We start from the raw sequence: 18,072 nt of genomic DNA on the forward strand, positions 1-18,072 counted from the left end.
GAGAGGAACCAGGCTCTGAGGGGTGGCCAGTCCTCTTCTGGCTGTACTGGGTAGAGAGGAACCAGGCTCTGAGGGGTGGCCAGTCCTCTTCTGGCTGTACTGGGTAGAGAGGAACCAGGCTCCGAGGGGTGGCCAGTCCTCTCCTGGCTGTACTGGGTAGAGAGGAACCAGGCTCTGAGGGGTGGCCAGTCCTCTTCTGGCTGTACTGGGTAGAGAGGAACCAATCTCTCAGGGGTGGCCAGTCCTCTTCTGGCTGTACTGGGTAGAGAGGAACCAGGCTCTGAGGGGTGACCAGTCCTCTCCTGGCTGTACTGGATAGAGAGGAAACAGGCTCTGAGGGATGACCAGTCCTCTTCTGGCTGTACTGGGTAGAGAGGAACCAGGCTCTGATGGGTGACCAGTCCTCTTCTGGCTGTACAGGGTAGAGAGGAACCAGGCTCTGAGGGGTGGCCAGTCCTCTTCTGGCTGTACTGGGTAGAGAGGAACCAGGCTATGAGGGGTGGCCAGTCCTCTTCTGGCTGTACTGGGTAGAGAGGAACCAGGCTCTGAGGGGTGGCCAGTCCTCTTCTGGCTGTACTGGGTAGAGAGGAACCAGGCTCTGAGGGGTGGCCAGTCCTCTTCTGGCTGTACTGGGTAGAGAGGAACCAGGCTATGAGGGGTGGCCAGTCCTCTTCTGGCTGTACTGGGTAGAGAGGAACCAGGCTCTGAGGGGTGGCCAGTCCTCTTCTGGCTGTACTGGGTAGAGAGGAACCAGGCTCTGAGGGGTGGCCAGTCCTCTTCTGGCTGTACTGGGTAGAGAGGAACCAGGCTCTGAGGGGTGACCAGTCCTCTTCTGGCTGTACTGGGTAGAGAGGAACCAATCTCTGAGGGGTGGCCAGTCCTCTTCTGGCTGTACTGGGTAGAGAGGAACCAGGCTCTGAGGGGTGACCAGTCCTCTTCTGGCTGTACTGGGTAGAGAGGAACCAGGCTCTGAGGGGTGACCAGTCCTCTCCTGGCTGTACTGGGTAGAGAGGAAACAGGCTCTGAGGGGTGACCAGTCCTCTTCTGGCTGTACTGGGTAGAGAGGAACCAGGCTCTGAGGGGTGGCCAGTCCTCTTCTGGCTGTACTGGGTAGAGAGGAACCAGGCTCTGAGGGGTGACCAGTCCTCTTCTGGCTGTACTGGGTAGAGAGGAACCAGGCTTTGAGGGGTGACCAGTCCTCTTCTGGCTGTACTGGGTAGAGAGGAACCAGGCTATGAGGGGTGGCCAGTCCTCTTCTGGCTGTACTGGGTAGAGAGGAACCAGGCTCTGAGGGGTGACCAGTCCTCTTCTGGCTGTACTGGGTAGAGAGGAACCAGGCTTTGAGGGGTGACCAGTCCTCTTCTGGCTGTACTGGGTAGAGAGGAACCAGGCTCTGAGGGGTGGCCAGTCCTCTTCTAGCTGTACTGGGTAGAGAGGAACCAGGCTCTGAGGGGTGGCCAGTCCTCTTCTGGCTGTACTGGGTAGAGAGGAACCAGGCTCTGAGGGGTGTCCAGTCCTCTTCTGGCTGTACTGGGTAGAGAGGAACCATGCTCTGAGGGGTGGCCAGTCCTCTTCTGGCTGTACTGGGTAGAGAGGAACCAGGCTCTGAGGGGTGGCCAGTCCTCTTCTGGCTGTACTGGGTAGAGAGGAACCAGGCTATGAGGGTTGGCCAGTCCTCTTCTGGCTGTACTGGGTAGAGAGGAACCAGGCTCTGAGGGGTGACCAGTCCTCTTCTGGCTGTACAGGGTAGAGAGGAACCAGGCTCTGAGGGGTGGCCAGTCCTCTTCTGGCTGTACTGGGTAGAGAGGAACCAGGCTATGAGGGGTGGCCAGTCCTCTTCTGGCTGTACTGGGTAGAGAGGAAACAGGCTCTGAAGGGTGGCCAGTCCTCTTCTGGCTGTACTGGGTAGAGAGGAACCAGGCTATGAGGGGTGGCCAGTCCTCTTCTGGCTGTACTGGGTAGAGAGGAACCAGGCTCTGAGGGGTGGCCAGTCCTCTTCTGGCTGTACTGGGTAGAGAGGAACCAGGCTCTGAGGTGTGGCCAGTCCTCTTCTGGCTGTACTGGGTAGAGAGGAACCAGGCTCTGAGGGGTGGCCAGTCCTCTTCTGGCTGTACTGGGTAGAGAGGAACCAGGCTCTGAGGGGTGGCCAGTCCTCTTCTGGCTGTACTGGGTAGAGAGGAACCAATCTCTCAGGGGTGGCCAGTCCTCTTCTGGCTGTACTAGGTAGAGAGGAACCAGGCTCTGAGGGGTGACCAGTCCTCTTCTGGCTGTACTGGGTAGAGAGGAACCAGGCTCTGAGGGGTGACCAGTCCTCTCCTGGCTGTACTGGATAGAGAGGAAACAGGCTCTGAGGGGTGACCAGTCCTCTTCTGGCTGTACTGGGTAGAGAGGAACCAGGCTCTGATGGGTGACCAGTCCTCTTCTGGCTGTACAGGGTAGAGAGGAACCAGGCTCTGAGGGGTGGCCAGTCCTCTTCTGGCTGTACTGGGTAGAGAGGAACCAGGCTATGAGGGGTGGCCAGTCCTCTTCTGGCTGTACTGGGTAGAGAGGAACCAGGCTATGAGGGGTGGCCAGTCCTCTTCTGGCTGTACTGGGTAGAGAGGAACCAGGCTATGAGGGGTGGCCAGTCCTCTTCTGGCTGTACTGGGTAGAGAGGAACCAGGCTCTGAGGGGTGGCCAGTCCTCTTCTGGCTGTACTGGGTAGAGAGGAACCAGGCTCTGAGGGGTGGCCAGTCCTCTTCTGGCTGTACTGGGTAGAGAGGAACCAGGCTCTGAGGGGTGGCCAGTCCTCTTCTGGCTGTACTGGGTAGAGAGGAACCAGGCTCCGAGGGGTGGCCAGTCCTCTCCTGGCTGTACTGGGTAGAGAGGAACCAGGCTCTGAGGGGTGACCAGTCCTCTTCTGGCTGTACTGGGTAGAGAGGAACCAGGCTCTGAGGGGTGGCCAGTCCTCTTCTGGCTGTACTGGGTAGAGAGGAACCAGGCTCTGAGGGGTGGCCAGTCCTCTCCTGGCTGTACTGGGTAGAGAGGAACCAGGCTCTGAGGGGTGGCCAGTCCTCTTCTGGCTGTATGGGTAGAGAGGAACCAGGCTCTGAGGGGTAACCAGTCCTCTTCTGGCTGTACTGGGTAGAGAGGAACCAATCTCTGAGGGGTGGCCAGTCCTCTTCTGGCTGTACTGGGTAGAGAGGAACCAGGCTCTGAGGGGTGACCAGTCCTCTTCTGGCTGTACTGGGTAGAGAGGAACCAGGCTCTGAGGGGTGACCAGTCCTCTCCTGGCTGTACTGGGTAGAGAGGAAACAGGCTCTGAGGGGTGACCAGTCCTCTTCTGGCTGTACTGGGTAGAGAGGAACCAGGCTCTGAGGGGTGACCAGTCCTCTTCTGGCTGTACTGGGTAGAGAGGAACCAATCTCTGAGGGGTGGCCAGTCCTCTTCTGGCTGTACTGGGTAGAGAGGAACCAGGCTTTGAGGGGTGACCAGTCCTCTTCTGGCTGTCCTGGGTAGAGAGGAACAAGGCTCTGAGGGGTTGCAAGTCCTCTCCTGGCTGTACTGGATACTGAGGAACCAGGCTCTGAGGGTTGACCAGTCCTCTTCTGGCTGTACTGGGTAGAGATTATAAGAGTATATGGCCATTAATTCCAGATCGTTCTTCATGATGTTCAAATATTCATAGATGACCAGCAGGGTGAAATAATAATCACAGTGGTTGTAGAGGGTGCAACAGGTCAGCACCTCAGGAGTAAAGTAAATGTCAATTGGCTTTTCATAGCCGAGCATTCAGAGGTTGAAACAGCAGGTGTGGAAGAAAAGGGAGGGAAAGAGAGAGGTGACAACTGCAGGTCCGGGACAAAGTAGCACGTCCGGTGAACAGGTCAGGGTTCCGTAGCTGCAGGCAGAACAGTTGAAGCTGGATCAGCAGTAACCTGGTGGACTGGGGACAGCCAGGAGTCTTCAGACCAGGTAGTCCTGAGGTATGGTCCTAGGGCTCAGGTCCTCCGGGAGGGAGGGAGGGAGGGATAGAGAGACAGATGGGGGAGAGAGAGAGATGGGGGTGGGAGAATTGAAGAGAGCATACTTAAGTTCACACAGTTAAGACGGGAGAATTACATCAGATAAGACAGGAGAATTACACCAGATAAGACAGGATAATTACACCAGATAAGACAGGAGAATTACACCAGATAAGACAGGACAATTACACCAGATAAGACAGGAGAATTACACCAGAGTGGACAGAAGGATCCTAGACCTCCGGCACATAGACTAATGCACCCACTCTGCCAAAGCACAGCCCCCACACCACTAGAGGGATATCAACAGACCACCAACTTACTACCCTGAGACAAGGCTGAGTATAGCCCACGAAGATCTCCTCCACCGCATGAGCCCGAGAGGGCCGCAAAACCGGACAGGAAGATCACGTCAGTGACTCAACCCACTAAAGCCTGGCATGACATGACGCACCCCTCCTAGTGACATAATAGGATCAGAGGCAGAGAATCCCAGTGGAGAGAGGGGAGCCGGCCAGGCAGAGGCAGCATGGGCGGTTCTTCACTCCAGTGCCTTGCCGTTCACCTTCCCACTCCTGGGCCAGACTACACTCAATCAGTGTAGTATTCAGTAAAGTCTTCAGTAAAGACTTAAAGGTCGAGACCGAGTCTGCGTCTCTCACATGGATAGGCAGACCATTCCATTAATATGGAGCTCTATAGGAGAAAGCCCTGCCTCCAGCTGTTTGCTTTGAAATTCTAGGGAAAATAAGGAGGCCTGCGTCTTGTGACCGTAGCATATGTGTAGGTGTGTACAGCAGGACCAAACCGGAAAGATAGGTAGGAGCAAGCCATGTAATGCTTTGTAGTTGAGCAGTAAAACCTTGAAATCAGCCCCAGCCTTAACAGGAAGCCAGTGAGGCTAGCACTGGACTAATATGATCACATATGTATCAGTCCCTAATAAGAGGAGAAGAATGAAAATCATCAGTGGAACTCACACTGGATCCCTCCTCTATTATTTAGTGACATCATCACTGTACCATTTCACTTCCTGTATTAGAGACCTACGATGTACCACTTCACTTCCTGTATTAGAGACCTACGATGTACCACTTCACTTTCTGTATTCCAGACCTACGATGTATCATTTCACTTCCTGTATTAGAGACCTACGATGTATAATTTCACTTCCTGTATTCCAGACCTACGATGTATAATTTCACTTCCTGTATTCCATACTTACGATGCGTCATTACACTTCCTGTATTCCATACTTACGATGCGTCATTTCACTTCCTCTATTCCATACTTACGATGCGTCATTTCACTTCCTGTATTCCATACTTACGATGCTTCATTACACTTCCTGTATTCCAGACTTACGATGTATCATTACACTTCCTCTATTCCAGACTTATAATATATTATTTTACTTCCTGTATTCCAGACTTACGAGTGCCTCTGTGTCCCCGGATGGGAGGGCGAGTTCTGCCAACAGGAAATAGACGAGTGTTCATCACAGCCGTGCTTAAACAACGCCACCTGTACTGACCTCCTCAACAGCTACCAGTAGGTACCACAGTAGGGTTGTGTCTGATTCAGACATAGGACAAAGCTACAGGTAGGTACCACAGTAGGGTTGTGTCTGATTCAGACATAGGACAAAGCTACAGGTAGGTACCACAGTAGGGTTGTGTCTGATTCAGACATAGGACAAAGCTACAGGTAGGTACCACAGTAGGGTTGTGTCTGATTCAGACATAGGACAAAGCTATAGGTAGGTACCACAGTAGGGTTGTGTCTGATTCAGACATAGGACAAAGCTACAGGTAGGTACCACAGTAGGGTTGTGTCTGATTCAGACATATTGGACAAAGCTACAGGTAGGTACCACAGTAGGGTTGTGTCTGATTCTGGCCTGGTTAAAGATCCCCAAACTGAAAATAACATATCAGACTGTACAGTCTGGGTCCACCCTATAGTGATAATCAGACAGTACAGTGTGGGTCCACCCTATAGTGTTAATCAGACTGTACAGTGTGGGTCCACCCTATAGTGTTAATCAGACTGTACAGTGTGGGTCCACCCTATACTGTTAATCAGACAGTACAGTGTGGGTCCACCCTATAGTGATAATCAGAGAGTACAGTGTGGGTCCACCCTATAGTGTTAATCAGACAGTACAGTGTGGGTCCACCCTATAGTGTTAATCAGACAGTACAGTGTGGGTCCACCCTATAGTGTTAATCAGACTGTACAGTGTGGGTCCACCCTATAGTGTTAGTCAGACATTGTCATTGCCATTGCATCAGTCTATACAGACACACAATAAATGCAAGGAAGCCTTGCTCAGATAGCCTGGGGATGTCTAGCTCACTGCCCATCTTTCCTCTCACTCTCTCTATCCAAGAAAGTATGAAAAATATGAGTGTGTGAGAGAAAAGGAGGAAAATGCTCAGATAGTGATTATATTTTCCACCTAGCTAACAGCATCAGCAATAATGAACTGCAGATGGCAGGTCAAACTAATGAATCAATCAATGGCTCGCAGCATGAAGGGTTTCTGGGGATCTGTGAGTCATCAGGAGGGAAAACGGCTGTATTTGCTCAACCTAATGTGTCTTCACACTGGGGGAGAGAGAGAGATGGAGGGGGAGGATGGAGAGACTGAGAGAGATAGGGGGAGGAGAGAGCGAGAGAGAGAGAGAGGGGGAGGAGAGAGAGAGCGAGAGAGAGAGAGAGAGAGAATGTGAGGATGGAGGGAGAGGAGAGAGAGATGAGGGGGAGGAGAGAGCGAGAGAGATGAGGGGGAGGAGAGAGAGAGAGAGAATGTGAGGATGGAGGGAGAGGAGAGAGAGATGAGGGGGAGGATGGAGAGACAGAGAGAGGATGGAGAGAGAGGAGGGGGGAGATAGAGATGCAGGAGGAGAAGGATGGAGAGACAGAGAATTTGAGGATGGAGGGAGATAGGGGGAGGAGATAGAGAATGTGAGGATGGAGGGAGAGTGGGAGAGAGGAGGAGGAGAGAGAGAATGTGAGGATGGAGGGAGAGTGGGAGAGAGGAGGAGGGGGAGGAGAGAGAAAATGTGAGGATGGAGGGAGAGAGAGGAGGAGGGGAGGATGGGAGGAGAGAGAGAGAGAATGTAAGGATGGAGGGAGAGTGGGAGAGAGAGATAATGTGAGGTTGGAGGGGGAGTGGCAGAGAGGAGGAGGGGGAGGAGAGAGAGAGAGAGAATGTGAGGATGGAGAGAGAGGAGGAGGGGGAGGAGAGAGAGAATGTGAGGATGGAGGGAGAGTGGCAGAGAGGAGGAGGGGGAGGAGAGAGAGATAATGTGAGGTTGGAGGGAGAGTGGCAGAGAGGAGGAGGGGGAGGAGAGAGAGAGAATGTGAGGATGGAGAGGGGAGGAGGGGGAGGAGAGAGAGAGAGAATGTGAGGATGGAGAGAGAGGAGGAGGAGGGGGAGGAGAGAGAGAGAACTTAAGTTCACACTGGACACCACGTGAGAGAGAGCATGGAGGGAAATAACATGTTGTTAGTTAAATCATTAACACACATCATTTATTTTGTAGAAACCATCTCCAACCTTTGTATTATATGTGAATATCAAGATCAACCAGAGCTCCCCTTTCCTATCTGGTCCCCCTTACCGCTATGTTGCTAGTTACATCATAAACACATAGGCATATCATTTATTTTTAAAGAAACAATCTCCAACCTTTGTATAGAGAACATCAATACCAACCCCAACGCCTCCTGTTCCCCCAGGTGTCTATGCCCGCAGGGCTGGGTAGGTGTGGACTGCTCTGAGGATGTGGATGAGTGTGACTCTGGGCCCTGTCTGAACGGAGCTCAGTGTCAGGAGTCACCCCTACCTGGGGAGTTCAGCTGCACCTGCCCCCCCTTCTTCAGTGGGCCCTTATGCAACATGCCCTTTGACCCCTGTGACCCTGCCCACGATCCCTGCCTGCACAATGCCACCTGCCTGACTCGTTCTGATGGAACAGCAGCCTGCAGATGCCGACCCGGTGAGCTACTATTAGTTCCTGTGGTGTATTTCAGTGAGCTACTATTCGTTTCTGTGGTGTAGTCCAGTGATCTACTATTCGTTTCTGTGGTGTAGACCAATGAACTACTATTAGTTCCTGTGGTGTAGTCCAGTGACCTACTATTAGTTCCTGTGGTGTAGTCCAGTGACCTACTATTAGTTCCTGTGGTGTAGTCCAGTGACCTACTATTAGATCCTGTGGTGTAGTCCAGTGACCTACTATTAGTTCCTGTGGTGTAGTGCAGTAAGCTATTTGTTCCTGTGGTGTAGTGCAGTGAGTTACTCTTAGTTCCTTTGATCTAGTCCAGTGAGCTATTTGTTCCTGTGGTGTAGTCCAGTGAGCTATTAGTTCCTGTGGTGTAGTCCAGTGAGCTATTAGTTCCTGTGGTGTAGTCCTTTGAGATACTATTTGTTCCTGTGGTGTAGTCCAGTGAGCTATTAGTTCCTGTGGTGTAGTCCAGTGAGCTATTAGTTCCTATGGTGTAGTCCAGTGAGCTATTAGTTCCTGTGGTGTAGTCCAGTGAGCTATTAGTTCCTGTGGTGTAGTCCAGTGAGCTATTAGTTCCTGTGGTGTAGTCCTTTGAGATACTATTTGTTCTTGTGGTGTAGTCCAGTGAGCTATAAGTTCCTGTGGTGTAGTCCTTTGAGATACTATTTGTTATTGTGGTGTAGTCCAGTGAGCTGTTAGTTCCTGTGGTCTAGTCCAGTGAGCTATTAGTTCCTGTGGTGTAGTCCAGTGAGCTATTTGTTCATGTGGTCTAGTCCAGTGAGCTATTAGTTCCTGTTGTGTAGTCCTTTGAGATACTATTTGTTCTTGTGGTGTAGTCCAGTGAGCTATTAGTTCATGTGGAATAATCCAGTGAGCTATTAGTTCCTGTGGTGTAGTCCTTTGAGATACTATTTGTTCCTGTGGTGTAGTCATTTGAGATACTATTAGTTTCTGTGGTGTAGTCATTTGAGATACTATTTGTTCTTGTGGTGTAGTCCAGTGAGCTATTTGTTCATGTGGAATAATCCAGTGAGCTATTAGTTTCTGTAGTGTAGACCAGTGAGCTAATACAGTAGACAACAATACCAGTAGTATATTTGGTGTATTCCAGTGAGCTAAAACAATGTTGGATAAAATAATGGCCTTTAGGTTGTGTAGAGCTGCCAAAATGCCCAATTAAATGTTTTTGAAATGAGAAGAAAATGTAAAAGGGTGAGCTGCACAACACAATATTAGACACAGAGTGCCTTCATGTAACCTGCTTTCAGGTGGTGTAATGGTTCATAATGCCCAATTAAATGTTTAGAAGTACCCAGAAAATATATGATGGAGCAATCTCCTACACATGCTGACTCAGTAAGCTATTATAACACTACAGATGGTTAGTACCTTGGCGTGTCCTGCTTTCAGGTTGTCTGGTGATGCCATAATGTCCAATTAAATTTTATGAAATAAAAACAGTGAGTTGTCACAAGCACAGCACCCATACACTGAGTGTACAAAACATTAGGAACAACTGCTCTTTCCATGACATACAGTAGACTGACCAGGTGAAAGCTATGATCCCTTATTGATGTCAAATCCACTTCAATCCGTGTAGATGAAGTGCAGGAGACAGGTTAAATAATGATTTTGAAGCCTTGAGACAATTGAGACATGGATTGTGTATGTGTGCTATTCAGAGGGTGAATGGACAAGACAAAATATTTAAGTGCCTTTGAACGGGGTCTGGTAGGTGGTACCAGGCGCACCGGTTTGAATGTCAAAAACTGCAACACTGCTGGGTTTTTCACACTCAACAGTTTCCCGTGTGTATCAAGAATGGTCACCACCCAAAGGAGTGGAGTCAATATGGTCCAGCATCCCTGTGGAACGCTTTCGACACCTTGTAGAGTCCATGCCCTGACAAATTGAGGCTGTTCTGAGGGCAAAAGGGGGTGAAACTCAATATTAGGAAGGTGTTCATAATGTTTTGTACACTCAGTACATACACGGACAACCTTGGTACAGGTCTCTCAGGTCATGAGATGGGACTTGAATGTACAATTCATTATTTATAAATGTACGAAACAAAATATGTTTTTGTTTCAGTCAGCTGAACATGTTGACATTCCATCCATTTAGTCAGATTCTGAGAATGGGACCTGTTGTATAATAGGTGATCCAAGATGGACTGGCTTTGTGTTTCTCTGTTTTCTACTAGCTTCTGAATAATTACCTGCACTGTTATAAAAGGCATACGAATGTAACCTAGGTAGGCTACAGTAGTTGCATTGCATGAGAACAGTATTTGGTTCATACACCTCAGTGTTTTGGCCTGCAGGGGTGTGGTGGTGGTTGTGTGTGTGTGTGTGTGTGTGTGTGTGTGTGTGTGTGTGTGTGTGTGTGTGTGTGTGTGTGTGTGTGTGTGTGTGTGTGTGTGTGTGTGTGTTTGTGTTTGTGTTTGTGTGTCTATGTGCCTGTAGGGTTGCTTAGCCCACATGGAGGATTGCAACAGCTCTGTAGTGGCGTTTGTTCCTTATTGTCCTCAGCTTGAGGTTAGAATGATCAATGGCTCTGAGAACTAAAGAACTGAACGGAATGACCTGTAGAGTTCTGGGTTCTAACTAGACTAGTAGACTCTCCCTCCTGTGTGTGTTTCTGTGTGTGTGTGGGTGGGTGGGGTGCGGGGGGGGGGGGGGGGGGGGGGGGGACTGCAACACCCTACCAGAGGCTGTTTTTCATTCACTGTGGCATGTATGATGAAGAACAACAGATCTTATCAAATCACTGGCCAATTGCAATTCACCCCTGTAGATTTGATTTGCACTTGTTCCAAGCTGTGCTGCAACAAACTGCTTATGAGGCAAGTTTGATACGTGTTAGATAAATCTAATCAAATAAAACAATTTATTTGTTACATACTTCCTAAAACAACAGGTGTAGACTAACAGGGAAATACTTACTTACAGGCCCTTCCCAGCAATACAGAGATAAAGACAGGAGAGAAATAACAGAAAGTAAAACACGTAATAATAAAAGTAAAAATAGATAAAGAATTACAAGGGAATTACTGTCTACAAGGGGTACCAGTACTGAGTAATGATAACTTGGTTATGTACAAGGGGTACCAGTACTGAGTAATGATAACTTGGTTATGTACAAGGGGTACCAGTACTGAGTCATGATAACTTGGTTATATACAAGGGGTACCAGTACTGAGTAATGATAACTTGGTTATATACAAGGGGTACCAGTACTGAGTAATGATAACTTGGTTATGTACAAGGGGTACCAGTACTGAGTCATGATAACTTGGTTATATACAAGGGGTACCAGTACTGAGTAATGATAACATGTCTATTCTGTCTGCAAGGGGTACCAGTACTGAGTCATGATAACATGTCTATACTGTCTGCAAGGGGTACCAGTACTGAGTCATGATAACATGTCTATACTGTCTGCAAGGGGTACCAGTACTGAGTCATGATAACTTGGTTATATACAAGGGGTACCAGTACTGAGTAAAAATAACTTGGTTATATACAAGGGGTACCAGTACTGAGTCATTACAACATGTCTATTCTGTCTACAAGGGGTACCAGTACTGAGTAATAATAACTTGGTTATATACAAGGAGTACCAGTACTGAGTCATGATAACTTGGTTATATACAACGGGTACCAGTACTGAGTTGATGTCCAGGGGTACAAGGTCATTGAAGTAGACATGTACATATAACTAGGAATAAAGTGACAGATGGTCAACAGTAGCAGCAGCATGTCTGATGAAGCAAAAAGGGTTAATGCAGAGGGTCAATGTAGCTATCTGATTAACTATGTAACTATTTATCAGTCTTATAGCTTGGAGGTAGAAGCTGTTCAGGGTCCTGTTGGTTCCAGACTTGGTGCATTGGTAGCGCTTGCTGTGAGGTAGCAGTGAGAACAATCTATGACTTGGGTGGCTGTAGTCTTTGACAATTTTTATGGCCTTCCTCTGACACTGCCTGGTATAGAGGTCCTGGATAGCAGGGAGCTCAGCCCCAGTGATGGACTGGGCTATACTCACTACCCTCTGTAGCGCCTTGCCGTCGGATGCTAAGCAGTTGCCATACCAAGCAATGATACAGCCAATCAGGATGCTCTAAATCACCAAACATTTCTGTAAAAAAAAACAAGTAGTTAAGCCTTGTGTTCCTATTTTTCTTATTTGTTTTGTGCTGTTGGCAGAAGGTCAATCAATCAAATATATTTTTAAAGCCCTTTTTACATCAGCCGATGTCACAAAGTGCTGTACAGAAACCCAGTCTAAATCCCCAAACAGCAAGCAATGCAGATGTAGAAGCATGGTGACTAGGAAAAACTCCTTAGAAAGGCAGGAACCTAGGAAGAAACCTAGAGAGGAACCAGGCTATGAGGGGTGGCCAGTCCCCTTCTGGCTGTTCTGGGTAGAGAGGAACCAGGCTATGAGGGGTGGCCAGTCCTCTTCTGGCTGTACTGGGTAGAGAGGAACCAGGCTATGAGGGGTGGCCAGTCCTCTTCTGGCTGTACTGGGTAGAGAGGAACCAGGCTATGTGGGGTGGCCAGTCCTCTTCTGGCTGTACTGGGTAGAGAGGAACCAGGCTATGTGGGGTGGCCAGTCCTCTTCTGGCTGTACTGGGTAGAGAGGAACCAGGCTATGTGGGGTGGCCAGTCCTCTTCTGGCTGCGCCGGGTGGAGATTATAACAGAACATGGCCAAGATGTTCAAATGTTCATAGATGAGGAGCAGGGTCAAATAATAATCACAGTGGTTGTAGAGGGTGCAACAGGTCAGCACCTCAGGAGTAAATGTCAGTTGGATCTTCATAGCCAAGCATTCAGAGTTAGAGACAGTAAGTGCGAGAGGGAGAGAGAGACGAAAGTAGAAGGTCCGGGACAAGGTAGCACATCCAGTGAACAGGTCAGGGTTCCATAGCCGCAGGCAGAACAGTTGAAACTGGAGCAGCAGCACGACCAGGTGGACTGGGGACAGCAAGGAGTCATCAGGCCAGGTAGTCCTGAGGCAAGGTCCCAGGGCTCAGGTCCTCCTTGAGGGGAGGGAGAGAGAGAATTAGAGGGAGCATATTTAAATTCACACAGGACACCAGATAAGACAGGAGAAATGCTCCAGATATAACAGACCGACCCTAGCCCCCCCCGACACATAAACTATTGCAGCATAAATACTGGAGGCTGAAACAGGAGGGGTCAGGAGACACTGTTGCCCAGTCCGACGATACCCCTGGACAGTGCCAACCAGGCAGGATATAACCCCACCCCACTTCAAACCACCAACTTACTACCCTGAGACAAGGCTGAGTATAGCCCACGAAGTATAGGGTATAGTATATGAGTATAGCCCACGAAGTATAGGGTATAGTATATGAGTATAGCCCACGAAGTATAGGGTATAGTATATGAGTATAGGTGCACTTGATTCAGCAGCCCCGGGAAGGCATTTTGAACCATTTCATATATCTGAAGGTAGAACTCCGCCTACCCGGCCAGCTCAGAGATCATATAAAGTGCACCTTTACTGTAGACCTACCGTTGTCCAATCAGATAGCTCAGATCACTGTGTCTGCACAGTGTCCTTGAGCCATAGATTGTAAAAGAAACCTTGAACACAAAGCAAAACTTTTTAAACCATGACTAGATAGAAACTCAACGAATACAGCAAAGAGACTCTGTTTTTAATTTTTATTTTATTTAACCTTTTTTAGATTCTTATTTTTCAGAGTAATTAACCCACAGACCCTAGAGAAGCTTTAACCAAGTTTAATTATTCCCAATTGTGGGACTCCTATAGGACTCCCAATCACAGCCGGTTGTGATACAGCCTGGAATCGAGCCAGGGTGTGTAGTGACACCTCTAACACTGAGAGGCAACACCTTAGACGGCTGCGCCACTCGGGAGCCCAAGTTCATGTTTAAGTAAGTTAAGTAAGTATGAGTAAGTTTAAGTAAGTATGAGTAAGTCTATGTTTAAGTAAGTCTGAGTAAGTTCATGTTTAAGTAAGTATGAGTAAGTATGAGTAAGTTCATGTTTAAGTAAGTATAAGTAAGTTTATTTTTAAGTAAGTATGAGTAAGTTCATGTTTAAGTAAGTATGAGTAAGTTCATGTTTAAGTAAGTATGAGTAAGTTCATGTTTAAGTAAGTATGAGTAAGTTCATGTTTAAGTAAGTATGAGTAAGTTCATGTTTAAGTAAGTATGAGTAGGTTTATGTTTAAGTAAGTATGAGTAAGTATGAGTAAGTTTAAGTAAGTATGAGTAAGTTCATGTTTAAGTTAAGTGTGACTAAGTTCATGTTTAAGTAAGTTTAGTAAGTATGACTAAGTACATTTTTAAGTAAGTAGGATTAATGTTAGGGCTGGCGCACACAGACACGCACACAGACACGCACACATACACACACACAGACACGCACACAGACACACACACAGACACGCACACAGACACACACACAGACACACACACAGACACGCACACAGACACGCACACAGACACTCACACAGACACGCACACAGACACACACACAGACACACACACATACACACACACACTTTATCAGGTGTGTGTTTGTGTGTCATAGATTTGCCCTTTAACTTTTTTCTAGTTTCTCCATATCCTCAAGGTCGGCTCTCAAAGCCAACCAAAGGGTGATCTAAGGGCTAATGGTTGATTGAATATACAGCAACAACAGTACAGTATAGGGGATGACACTGTATACATGCCTTCTCTTGGCGTTTGCTTTGAATGGACTGCAAGTCATTATAGATCTCTATAGCAGTGGAATCACAGTCATGAATTTGTTCCTTTTGGTTGTGGGAATGACCCTTTTTAGTGGTCAGTCATTCCCACAAGATGGATTCTTCTTCTGAGTCGCTGGCTACTAGTAATTATGTTTGTGTGATTTTTGTTGTCGTTGACCTGTCCAGGGTCTGTGTTCACAAGGCATTTCAGAGTATTAGTGCTGATCTAGGATCAGGTACCGCTGGTCTACGCAGTCATATTCATTATGATGTAAAATGTCAAACTGCACTTCTACTAATGCTTTGCGAATGTGGGTCCTGGTCTCACATGTTATTGGATACAGCCAGAGTCAGACAAAACGCTCTAGAGGAAGCAGAGGAAAGAGTCTACGAGTCTAGGTCCCCCCTACACACACATACACACACACTGCACATTAGTCATGATTAACATTCACTGTTTGTAAAGTCAACACCACTCCTTGCCATGTTCTAGGTTAATTAGTTGTACGAACGTTATACATTTTTAATTGGTGGTTGTACGTCGGCCGAGGTGCGTGGCACAAAGAGTGAACCTGAAGGGCCCACATCAGAGATAGGATGATATGACTAGAGATGGCACCACGTACATTATCACACAGATAGGATGATATGACTGAAGATGGCACCACGTACAGTATCACACAGAGATGGGATGATATGACTGGAGATGGCACCACGTACAGTATCACACAGATAGGATGATATGACTGGAGATGGCACCACGTACAGTATCACAGAGATAGGATGATATGACTGAAGATGGCACCACGTACAGTATCACACAGATAGGATGATATGACTGGAGATGGCACCACGTACAGTATCACACAGAGAGGATGATATGACTGGAGATGGCACCACGTACAGTATCACAGAGATAGGATGATATGACTGAAGATGGCACCACGTACAGTATCACACAGATAGGATGATATGACTGGAGATGGCACCACGTACAGTATCACACAGAGAGGATGATATGACTAGAGATGGCACCACGTACAGTATCACACAGATAGGATGATATGACTGGAGATGGCACCACATACAGTATCACACAGATAGGATGATATGACTGGAGATGGCACCACGTACAGTATCACAGAGATAGGATGATATGACTGGAGATGGCACCACGTACAGTATCACAGAGATAGGATGATATGACTGGAGATGGCACCACGTACATTATCACACAGATAGGATGATATGACTGGAGATGGCACCACGTATAGTATCACAGAGAGGTAGGATGATATGACTGGAGATGGCACCACGTACAGTATCACACAGAGATAGGATGATATGACTGGAGATGGCACCACGTACAGTATCACACAGAGATGGGATGATATGACTGGAGATGGCACCACGTACAGTATCACACAGAGATGGGATGATATGACTGGAGATGGCACCACGTACAGTATCACACAGATAGGATGATAGGACTGGAGATGGCACCACGTACAGTATCACACAGAGATGGGATGATATGACTGGAGATGGCACCACGTACAGTATCACACAGAGATGGGATGATATGACTGGAGATGGCACCACGTACAGTATCACACAGAGATAGGATGATATGACTGGAGATGGCACCACGTATAGTATCACAGAGAGGTAGGATGATATGACTGGAGATGGCACCACGTACAGTATCACACAGATAGGATGATATGACTAGAGATGGCACCACGTACAGTATCACACAGAGATAGGATGATATGACTGGAGATGGCACCACGTACAGTATCACACAGATAGGATGATATGACTAGAGATGGCACCACGTACAGTATCACACAGATAGGATGATATGACTAGAGATGGCACCACGTACAGTATCACACAGAGATAGGATGATAAGACTGGAGATGGCACCACGTATAGTATCACAGAGAGGTAGGATGATATGACTGGAGATGGCACCACGTACAGTATCACACAGATAGGATGATATGACTAGAGATGGCACCACGTACAGTATCACACAGATAGGATGATATGACTGGAGATGGCACCACGTACAGTATCACACAGATAGGATGATATGACTAGAGATGGCACCACGTACAGTATCACACAGATAGGATGATATGACTGGAGATGACACCACGTACAGTATCACACAGATAGGATGATATGACTGGAGATGGCACCACGTACAGTATCACACAGATAGGATGATATGACTAGAGATGGCACCACGTACAGTATCACACAGATAGGATGATATGACTGGAGATGACACCCCGTACAGTATCACACAGATAGGATGATATGACTAGAGATGGCACCACATACAGTATCACACAGATAGGATGATATGACTGGAGATGGCACCACGTACAGTATCACACAGATAGGATGATATGACTGGAGATGGCACCACGTACAGTATCACACAGATAGGATGATATGACTAGAGATGGCACCACGTACAGTATCACATAGATAGGATGATATGACTGGAGATGGCACCACGTACAGTATCACATAGATAGGATGATATGACTGGAGATGGCACCACGTACAGTATCACACAGATAGGATGATATGACTGGAGATGGCACCATGTACAGTATCACAGAGATAGGATGATATGACTGGAGATGGCACCACGTACAGTATCACACAGATAGGATGATATGACTAGAGATGGCACCACGTACAGTATCACACAGATAGGATGATATGACTGGAGATGGCACCACGTACAGTATCACACAGATAGGATGATATGACTGGAGATGGCACCACGTACAGTATCACACAGATATGATGATATGACTGGAGATGGCACCACGTACAGTATCACATAGATAGGATGATATGACTGGAGATGGCACCACGTACAGTATCACATAGATAGGATGATATGACTGGAGATGGCACCACGTACAGTATCACACAGATAGGATGATATGACTGGAGATGGCACCACGTACAGTATCACAGAGATAGGATGATATGACTGGAGATGGCACCACGTACAGTATCACATAGATAGGATGATATGACTGGAGATGGCACCACGTACAGTATCACACAGATAGGATGATATGACTAGAGATGGCACCACGTACAGTATCACATAGATAGGATGATATGACTGGAGATGGCACCACGTACAGTATCACACAGATAGGATGATATGACTGGAGATGGCACCACGTACAGTATCACATAGATAGGATGATATGACTGAAGATGTCACCACGTACAGTATCACACAGATAGGATGATATGAC

General features: G+C 47.7%; 1 pseudogene across 1 annotated transcript in view; it reads left to right on the forward strand.

The window, feature by feature from the left end:
• Positions 1-18,072, forward strand: part of LOC110532959 (protein eyes shut homolog) — a 121,212-nt pseudogene that overhangs the window by 29,336 nt on the left and 73,804 nt on the right. The window contains exon 6 of the transcript XR_016483354.1: positions 7,752-8,011. The product of XR_016483354.1 is annotated as a protein eyes shut homolog (transcript). The remainder of the gene's footprint in view (positions 1-7,751; positions 8,012-18,072) is intronic.

Source organism: Oncorhynchus mykiss, chromosome 1 (genome assembly GCF_057628025.1).
Source record: "Oncorhynchus mykiss isolate SJ-2025 chromosome 1, ASM5762802v1, whole genome shotgun sequence".
Classification (NCBI taxonomy): Eukaryota; Metazoa; Chordata; class Actinopteri; order Salmoniformes; family Salmonidae; genus Oncorhynchus; species Oncorhynchus mykiss.